Here is an 8,625-nt window from a genome sequence, read left to right on the forward strand (position 1 = left end):
GTACAGAAGATGACTGTTGGCAACTGGGAATTATGCTCAGGCTCCCTCTGGGCTATCCTGGCAGCAGAAATTCAAAGACAGAGTGGCGAAGAAACCCAGGAACCACGCTCAGCCTTCCTGAGCTTTTCTGTCACCCTTTCCTAAACCTCCTGGTCTCCACAAGTACCATCCTAAAAGTTTGTCTCTTAAGGTCTTAAACTAGGCTATCTTCCTAGAAAGCTGCTGAGTGGGCAATAAAAAAGGGCAAGAAGAAACCCAAACAGTATGGATTAATTTGTCCAGGATTTGGTGCCAAAACAACCTTGGAAGGTTAACCCCTTGGTATCTCTAAAATGATGGCCTGAGGATGCATTTGAGTCCAATGTGTGATGGATAATTCCAAGAGGCCTGTGACAGTTTTCATTCAGATCTCAAACTATAATATTTATAGTATATGGATATAGTATATAGTATAGTGTATGGAATCAGCCACCCTCCTCTTAAAAGGACGGAAACCACACTATGAAGGGTTGCACTTGGGTTTTAATTCCCCTTCAATCTTAGATTAATTCCCAGCTTGCTTTCCTCAGCTGTTCAGAAGTTAATGTTCACCCCTCTTTCAATTTCTATGCTCTTGAAAATTCCCTTGGTAGCTCCAGTCACGCCATCGGTTAGTGTGCGGTACTTATAAGAAAATTCCTTTGTCCCTCTCTTCACCCTCTACCTTCAGCCCAGATGGCCTGTTTCTCACTGATCTCCTCTAATGCACATCAACCCTCCTTCGGTAGATCTTTTTGCAGGTTTTTCTTCTACCACTCTGTCTCAGGAGGGCCGTGCCTGCCCTCACCATAGTAAGCTTTACGTTACCAAAACTGAAGAACTCTTTGGCCCTCGAGTGGACGATGGAACCCAATATACCTTGAAATACTAAGCGCCCAGCAAGTACCAGTTATGCCAGCAATAAGGCTCACTCTTGGATTGGGTTATGAGTTACTGGCGATTAAGTAAAACACACAGTAACTGGGTTTGGGAACAAAATTGAAAGCAGGCTCACATCAATGCCCTCCTTCTTGGTGGTTCAAAGCTTAATTTCCTAGCCTTGCTGCAAAGGACTGACCTTGCCAAGGTAACACAAGCAAAGTGGAATGGAAATTAGTTATAGTAGAAAGGCAAGAGCTGAGGGAAGGCCAGCTGATTGTTGTCTTATGAGGTTCAGTCTAAAAATCCCTGCTATTCCTGGGAGTCAGTATGTGCGGTGGAAAAATCATAGGTTTTGTGGTCCAATAAAATTGTGATTCAGTCGTTTAAATTCTCAAAGCCACAGTTTCCTCATTAACTGGGGTAATGATGCCTACCTTGCCCAGTTGTGAGGATTAACTCAGATAATGTATGTAAAAATGCCTAGTAAACTACAGCCCATTGTTAATGCTCAGAAATGTTCTCTCCCTCTTCCTTAAAAATCCTGAAGAATAAAACATCCAGCTGACCAATTTAAAGGAATCCTTCACATCTGCAGCTATTATCACTTCCAGGACAAGGACAATTAGGCTCCAAACATGCATTCCTCAACCCCTGAATAAGGTTTTTAAAAAATGAGTGATGAGAGGTGACTCAGGCTGGAGAAGACAAACATTAATCTAATACCTTAGCAGGATCAAGACAGAGCAGATATAAACTAGGTGCTGTTATCATACACTTGGGTTTAAGAGTAACCACAATTAAGAACACTGTGTTTAATAAGCCACCAAGAGCAGAGATACAGAATGCTATGCAAGAGTCTAATGGCTTTCTTTGACACAGGCGTCTATACAGATAATGGAATGCACTGGAGTGGAAACATTTAGATTTCATTCACGCATCCAGTGGTGTCTCCTAATGGACTTGTAAAGAATCCACATCCTGTTTGGCAATTGATCAAAATAGCCAAAAGATATTAAGACCCCGTAGAACAGAATGCAGGTCAATTGGTCCCATCTATAATTTCCATGAACAGCTTATTGAGAATTTGTGATAAAAACTGTGACATGACTAAGTTTTATACTAAATCCTCAGCTAGCTAATGTTATGCTCAGCACATCTCAGTTTCAGAGGACTACTCTCAAGAACATAAGAACACACAATACTCTGCACAGTGGCATTTTGAATGGTCTCACAGATATTAAGAGGCAGGTTGCCCTGATCCACCAACACGCTCCTGCTTCTCCATATGACCAGTAAGCCCATCTCAGAGGACTGGCTAGCTAGAGTTTGCCTTGGGATATTATCTCCCTCTATGGAGACGTGTTCATTGGTTCACATGGGAAATGAACTTGTGACTTTCGATTTCATCCTCACTTGCTCAGTCACCGGCCAAATTGAACAGAGACCAGTGAAAATAGCAGGCATGAGAGATACTTGAAGGACGCACAGAACAAGAGGAAACATGGTGTCGACAGCAGGGCAACAAGAATAGCAATGGACCCAAGGTCAGACCCAAACCGTCGGCTGCCATCAGCCACTCACTTATTTTGTGACTCCTTCAGTACCTTCTGTGTCATTCTTCAAACTACTGACTGGTCTACAACCTTCTGCTTTTTCTTTTAATTGAAGTATAGTTGATTTGTATGTTGTGTTAGTTTCTGGTATACAGCATAATGATTCAGTAATACATACATATTCTTTTTCAGATTCTTTTCCATCACAGATTATTACAAGATATTGAATATTGTTCCTTGTGATATACAGTAGGTTCTTGTTATCTATTTTATATGTAGTAGTTTGTATCTGCTAATCCCAAACTCCCAATTTGTCCCTCCCCATCCCTTCCCCCTTTGGTAACCATAAGTTTGTTTTCTATGTCTGTGAGTCTGTTTGTTTTGTAAATAAGTTCATCTGTATCATATTTTAGATTCCACATATAAGTGATACCATATGATATCTGTCTTTCTCTGTCTGACTTACTTAATTACTATGATAATCTCTAGGCCCCTCCATGTTGCTGCAAACGGCATTATTTCATTCTTTTAAAAAAATTTAATGGCTGAGTAGTATGGAATCTTCTGCTTTTAATTAATAAATCTTCATTTATTTCTGCAATCGTATGAACTCAATGATGGTACCTACAAATGTCAACTGTCATTCATTCATTCATTCATTCATTCATTCATCTGTCCATCCATCTGCCTATCTACCCTGCAAACATTTACTGAGAGCTAGGTGCTAAAACTACCCCAGCTTTGCTGGGATTTCTTTTAGAGATATATATTGATGTATACATGATATTCATTATTCTTTTCTGATTATAAAAGCAATTTTTGTTCCTTTTAGGAATTTCAGAAATACAGAAAATCATAAAAGTATCCATAATTATAACATCCAGAGATGATCACTGTTACTCTCCTTCATCCGTTTTCTTCACTTGGTATTATACTGTGCATATTTTCCCATGTCACTGTTTTCTTCAAAAACACGACTTATAATGGTTACATGTATTTTCTACATAAGTATATAATATTTTATTCATTTCCCTGTAGTTGTACATTTATGTTATTTCCAATTCCTCACTGTTAAAATACTACTGCAAATACCTTTGTGTAAAAATCTTTGACATGTCTGTTTAATTCCCTAGAATAAATTCTCTAAAGTAGTATTGCTAGGCCAAAGAATATTAAACACTTATAAGAATTTTGATTCATACTTTTGCTGGCATTTCTTAAAGTACAATGTTTCCCTAGGATATCTGCTATAAAAAGTCAAAAGTGAGCCATAAGTGAACAGACCACACTGATATGAATATCTCAAAGAAATAAAAGTGCATGGCTTCCTAAAAGCATAAACCATTCTGGGGGGTGCAGTTAACCAGTTGCTTTTTCACAAGAGAAAACCTATTATACGTCTTACTGCTAGAGTTGATTCACAAATTTAGAAATCTGGACTAACGGGACACAGCAGTTTAAGAACACCCATCACAGGGCCACTGCATACTCAATACCGCGCTGTGTCATAAACAAATACCAATTTCAGTGTGTTTGCACTCTTAAAATTTTCTGAGGTCAGTTGCTTTGTGCAATACCATAAAATGCTAAGTAGGCCTGAGAATATGAAAATATGATCACATGGAGCCAGGAGCCTGGTCTGGATACAGTTAAAGCCTGGAAGCCATAGTCTCACAGCCTTGCTGATGGGGAAAGAAGTGCTCCACCTAGTGGATCCACTGTGGCAGGTAAAGTGCATGAGAGTTTAACATGCTACTAATCAGCCATATGTTCGCTGGATTCACACGCTGTTGGGACCATAAGCAGCCACTGGGCTCAAAGAGCCCTCTCAAGAGCAGTCCTAGAAACGACTAACACAGCCACTAAGGGTCTCAGAGTCTGTTTTCTCAAAATGCCTTCTACACAATGGGGCAGGCAGGATTCATTTGCTCTAAAGCACTGGAGGGGCTAAAATCATGTAAGACCAGGTGGTTGGAGAGTCTCTTTAATTTTTTTAAGTTTGCTTCTATTTGGTGTCTGTTTCCCAACAGTTCCATGACTGAATCGTATTTCCCATTTACTCTAACAAATCCATATTAATTTCAGTTCTGTCTCGACTGTGTTGACATGACAGCACTAAAAAGTTGATAAACACGCTGAGATAACAGCCATTGGCCCAGTGAAATGCCATGCTGTCTTACAAAACTGTTCATTGTGCTCTTACCACTCAAAGTAACTTTGCAGATTTGCCCACAGAGCCATTCAGTAAATACTAAAGCACATCCTATGGAAAAGCAAACTGGTGTCATGTCATCTCAGAGGTGGTTTAAAAAGTAAGAAAACTGAACTAAGAAATTAGAGCTGAATGGCTATGAGGTTATTTCAAATGTGAAAAACAGGCTCATAATCCAAAATTCCAATTACTACTTTAAGATTACCAGGTCCCTTAGTAACCTTATGCAATGATGTGTTAAATTGTTTTCCTTACAATTTCTAAACAAATGGGAACACCATGGATGCATGAAGAGTGTTTATGAGTTAGGCACAGCCCCAAATACAAATGAATTCTGATACTGAGACACAGACTAGAGAGAAGAAATGTCCTTTATTGAAACCTTAGGAATTAAGGTGAATACAAGCGGCCATTCTAACTGAGAAGATATGAAGATCTTTTTTAAAGCAACTTTATTACTCTAACTTACATGCAATAACCTGACTGGGCTAGGCTAACAAAAATATTATCCCTTAAGTAATATGCCTTAGTGACCAGGAAAGAAGTATTTATAATTGGCTGCTTAGAAGTTTAATCATTCCTCCCATAAATTTGTTCATAAGCCCATCAACATACTGCTTTGCACTGAAGAGAGAGGGCGAAAAGTCTAGCCCCATGTCCAAGTTACTCAATTTCAAACGAGTGGCATCTGTATCAATAATTCCAAATTATTCAATAAATAAATAGCATAACGTACAACAAGTTGCTCTGTGTGGCACGAACTGTGCTCACTTAGACTGAGGAAGAAAGGGTGAGCTAGTGATGAAGGAGTTCACAGAGAAGAAAGGCCAACAAAGGAAAGACAGGGATGCAGCAGGAAGTGGAGAATAAGAGGGAAATGATATATTTGCAGTCATACATCTCCAGGAAAATAACTTAAATCCAGTATTACAGTTAAGTGTCAAAGTGTGGCCAACCACAACAACTACTGACCTTCTTTCTCCCAGGGTGCTATAAAGATAGGGGAATTAATGAAATCAATATTTACTGCTCACCTGTCATCAGCTTTAAGTGACCCCGGACAAGGCTGAGTCAGTACACCTCTAGCATAATTATACGTATGAGCTCATGACCCAGACTGCCTGGGTTAGAATCCTGGCTCTACCATTTCCTAAGAAAGTATTTTACCTTTCTGTGCCTCAGTTTCTCATCTGTGAAAAAGAATAGCACCTATCTTATAGGGTGGTTGAAAGGATGCAAACAGAATTTTATAAATACACTTAGAACAGTATCTGGCACATAATAAAAGCTATGTAAGTGCTGTTTTATCTGAGTCATCTCATGCTCTAGCCTCTCAACAAAAAAAAAAAAAAGGAAAAAAAAAGTTGAAAGTTTTTTCATCTTTTGCCTTTGTTACCATTTCTGTTACTACCCTTTCATTCTGAGAACTTTAAAAAATCAATCAACTTTATTTTTTTAGAACAGTTTAGATTTATAGATAAATTGAGCAGACAGGACAGAGTTTGTCTTGTTTTGTTCTTGACAAACAAGATTTCAACCAAGGTCCTTAGTCCCTTTAAAGATTGTTTCCTTGTACTCACTGACTCTGAAACATTTCCCTTCTCAATCAACTTCAAAAGACACTGGTGGATCTATTTCACATCTGATATACCCTTAAAGTTATTTTTCAATCAAAAATTGAAATTCAAATAAACAATAGGGAGCTGTTACTTAAGGGAACTCTACGGTGAATTTTGTGAAACACTGAATTCTTCATACATGTGAAATAATCCCCTTCAAATGTTATGTGACAAGAGGCAAGCCCTTATCTACTCGCTGAGGCACCCTTAATGTCGCCTGTTTCACTACAGAAGTGGGTTAGCCCTTAGTGTTCAGTCAATCAGAATACTCTATTCATCATATTGGTTACCTGAAGGGGATACTATATTAATCTAAGACTAAGATAGGATAGGAATACTATACCAAAAATAAAAATACAAGTCAAATTCTTTCATTTGAAGTACCTGCCCATGATTAAGGTTATTGTAAAGGTAGCAATCCCTAAAGCTTTGGCATTTTGGCTAAAGATCTCATCAACTTCAAACTTTTTCTTCTTGCATTTTATATTGAAAATAATTTACCCTCCCTGCTCCCTTCACTCTTTTTCTATCACCAGAATATTGGCCTTTTTTAGACAACTGTTTTATGTTGGACTGCCCCACGCTCAGTTCTTGGACCTCTTCTCATATCTACTGACACTCAGTCCCTTGGTGATCGCATTCAGTATCACCACCTATATGCTGGTGATTTCCAAATATACATCCCCAGGCCATCTCTCTCCCCTGAACTTCACACTTCTTATGTCTCACTGTCTACTCCACACCTCTATTAAAGTCTAATAGGCACTTCAAACCTAACATTTACAAAACAAAATCATTTCTTCCCCTCAAAAAAGAAAAAAAAACCAACCCTGTACCTTTCAGAGTCTTCTCCATCTCTATGGCAATACTGCCCTTATAGTGGCTCGGGCCTTGGAGTAACCCTTACCTCTGTTCTTTCTCTCTTACAACCTACACCCTATCCTCTAGCAAGTTACTATTTGCTCTGCTCCAAATATACAAATTTCAACCACTTTCTCAGCCTCCACTGCTACTATCCTCATCCAAGCCTCCATTACTTCTTGCCTGAATCATCACATTAGACTCCAGGCACACTCTCACCTGCGGGCCTTTACATGTGCTTTAACCCTAGACTGGCTCCTTCTCTTATCTCCTATAGACTTCAACCAAATTTGGCCTTCTCAGTGTACGACCCTGCCCCTATTTTCCCCATCCCTCTTCCCTGCTTTATTTATCTATAAAGCATTTATCACCATCCAACATACTATACATTTTACTCATTAATCTTTTTATTATGCCTCCCTTCTATAGACTATAAGCTCCATGAGGCAAGGATATTTGCTGAATGAATAAATGCATGAATGAATGAATGGATAATCCATTAAAAGGAATACATGCATCTCCCCAACCACCTCTATTTTTCCCTCAATAACCTACCATCACACCATCTTCTAGCAATTCAAAATTTAGTTTCATCCCATTTAAAGCTCACAGTATTTGCTGAACCTTTGTTATGTTTTAGACATTTCATCAGGTCTTTGGATACAGATCAATTAATTTAACAAATATTTACTGAGTATAAATAACTGCTAGGCACTAAAAACATAGCAGTAAGCAAAATTAACAGAATCTCTATTTTTATGGAATTCGCAGGCTGATGGGAGATACAGATATTATTAAGCAAGTAATCACATAAATATAATATGTAGTTAGAAATACATGGTACAAGAAATTATAATGAGGAAAGTTATTTAAATTGGTGGAAAAGGAAATCAATGGACAGTTTCTCTGAAGGAATAACATTTAGACTGAGGTGAATGAAAGCCAAATTCCAATATATATATAAAAGCTTCAAGAAACTCCAATATATATAAACCCTTCAAGAAACTATCTTTCAACCTATACCACTGTGAAAAAATGGCTTCATTTTTGCTCATCAATTTGGAAATGAGTAGGGTATCTGACTAGCATAGTAGTCTTAAAAATAAACAATGAGATATCACTACACACCTATAAGAATGGCTAAAATCCAAAACACTGACACCACCAAAAGCTGGCAGGGATGTGGAGCCACAGGAACTCTCATTCATTGCTGGTGAGAATGCAAAGTGATATGGCCACATTGGAAGAGAGTTTGGCAGTTTCTTATAAAACTAAACATACTCTTACTATACCATCCAGCAGTTGCACTCTTTGGTATTTACCCAAATGAGCTGAAAACTTGTGTCCACACAAAAGCTTACACATGAATATTTATAGCAGCTTTATTCATAATTACAAAAACTTGGAAGCAACCAAGATGTCCTTCTGTAGATGAATAGATAAACATACTGTGGTACATACAGAAGGAAAAAAAAGAACA

The sequence above is a fragment of the Camelus ferus genome, chromosome X (assembly GCF_009834535.1).
Source record: "Camelus ferus isolate YT-003-E chromosome X, BCGSAC_Cfer_1.0, whole genome shotgun sequence".
NCBI lineage: Eukaryota > Metazoa > Chordata > Mammalia > Artiodactyla > Camelidae > Camelus > Camelus ferus.